At 57.7% G+C, this 1,983-nt stretch overlaps 1 long non-coding RNA gene across 3 annotated transcripts; it reads right to left on the bottom strand.

Moving 5' to 3' along the window:
* Positions 1–17: 17 nt before the first annotated feature.
* Positions 18–1,282, bottom strand: LOC108448969. 3 transcript variants are annotated; one of them, XR_001865045.1, is made up of 4 exons: positions 1,244–1,282; positions 994–1,146; positions 695–919; positions 18–223 (listed from the first exon to the last, which is right to left on the bottom strand). It is a non-coding gene; the product is annotated as an uncharacterized LOC108448969 (long non-coding RNA). The 3 variants fall into 3 exon arrangements; XR_001865040.1 differs by having other exon boundaries at positions 695–1,146; XR_001865041.1 differs by having other exon boundaries at positions 695–1,168; positions 1,244–1,277.
* Positions 1,283–1,983: the final 701 nt, after the last annotated feature.

Here is a 1,983-nt window from a genome sequence, read left to right as displayed (position 1 = left end):
GGGGGGTCCCGGTGCCACAACTGGGCTGCCTGGGAGGGACCCAGTGCAGCAAGTGGGGGTGGCCTCAGGCCTGGGCAGGGTCCCTCACCTGCTACTCTCACCTGTGCCAGCTCCCTCTCCAGTACAGCCAGATGGCTCTCTGCACCTTGCCCAGTCTCTGCCAGGACTCCTTGGCCAAAGTCTCCCTCAGTGGGATCATCTGGCATCTCCTAAATTGCAGGCCCTGCTTTGGGGAGCACAAACAGCTTAAAGGTCTTTCCCAACCTCAAGCATTCATGGATTCTGTGCCTTCCAGTGACACCAGGATGCAGCAGCTCTCCCAGTCTGCACCAGTTGTGACGAAGGGTGCAGTGACCCTGTGTAACAGCCCGGGGTGTTCAAATGTAAGGGGCTCAACTGAGCTTCCTTTACTCAGGGTTGGCACACAGGAGAAATACCAACCACATATTCTCAAGATGTCAAAATTACACAGAACTTTGGTGGCAAATGATAGAAAATCAAGGAATTTTGGCAAAGGATTTAACTCAACATGCAATTCAACATAAAACACATATAAATAGCATTAACCTACCCCATTTAACCTAGCAACCTTTAAAGCTCTTTGATGTTACCTTACCCAAAATGTTCCATGAAAAGAGAATTAGAAGGAGAAGAAAGAGAGAAAGACAGAAAAGATACAGAAAACCACACATACAGGTACCAACTGCTGGATTCCAGTGTAGACTCCACGAGCAAGCAGGGTCAGACACGTGGTCACCTTGTGGTCAGCCTTCTAAGCTCCAGGGCCTCCGTGGACCCTCCCCCTATGTGGGACTTCTGGTCACTCGGTGACTCAGGAGCTGGGTTAGGGAGGACTGGGGCAGCCTCTGGTGTGCCAGTGCTGGACAGCTCTGCCAGGCTGGGATGCTCTAGGGCTGGTCTGGGGGGGGTGGTGGAAGAGCAGGGCACTGCCTGGCCAAAGCAAGGCCCGACCTGCCCCACCTCCCCACACACCTGCATCCCAAAATGTCTCCAGAGATCAACCTTTTCCGGTCTCTGACACCCTGCCTGGCTCCGAGGAGAGCTGATGGGGTTGGGGTGCGACTATAAAGCGGAGCAGGAGCTGTCCAGTGGGGGCTGTCTGCTGCACACGCTGGGAAAGAGGGGCTGGGGAAGGAGGGGGACAGGGCTGGGGTGCCAGGCTGGGAGGAGCCGGGATGGAAGGGCAGATGGGGAGGTCTGAGAGCACCAACTTTGCTCTTACCTTCCCTTCCCCCCTTTGCTCTCTTCGTCCTCCCCTTCTTCTCCCTCCCTCTGCTCTGGAGCCAGGCTGGGAGAGCCTGGAGAAGAGAAAGATCCAGGGAGAGCTCAGAGCCCCTTGCAGGGCCTAAAGGGGCTCCTGGAGAGCTGGAGAAGAGTTTGGGCCAAGAGCCTGGAGGGCCAGGATAACAGGAAATGGCTTCCCAGTGCCAGAGGGCAGGGCTGGACGGGATATTGGGAAGGAATTGTTCCCTGGGAGGGTGATGATGCACTGGCACAGGGTGCCCAGAGAAGCTGTCGATGCCTCATCCCTGGAAGTGTCCCAGGCCAGGCTGGACAGGTTTTGGAGCAACCTCTGATAGGGGAAGGTGTCCCTGCCCATGGCAGGGGGTGGAACGAGATGATCTTTAGGGTCTCGTCCCACACAGAATCCATGAGGACACCGGAAGACAAGAAGGGTACAGGGATACCTTTGAGCCCTTTCTGGTACCTGAAGGAGATCCAAGAGAGACGGAGAGGGACTTCCTAGCAGGGCTGGCGTGCCGGGACACAGAGAATGGCTCCACGCTGCCCCAGGGCAGGGCCGGATGGATCTTTTGGGAACTTTTGGGATCTTTTTTCCGGGTTTTCCCGCTCCCCCCCCTGCGCGGGGCACTCCCGGCCGCCGGGCGGCGCCATCGCGGCGGGGCGGGGTGCGGTGACGTCACGGCCACGCCGGGTGGGCCGATGCAGCGGCAGCGGGAG

This window comes from Corvus brachyrhynchos, unplaced genomic scaffold (genome assembly GCF_000691975.1).
Source record: "Corvus brachyrhynchos isolate BGI_N302 unplaced genomic scaffold, ASM69197v1 scaffold211, whole genome shotgun sequence".
Taxonomy (NCBI): domain Eukaryota; kingdom Metazoa; phylum Chordata; class Aves; order Passeriformes; family Corvidae; genus Corvus; species Corvus brachyrhynchos.
The sequence above is the reverse complement of the archived record's forward strand: the minus strand, read 5'-3'. Positions and strand labels throughout refer to the sequence as shown.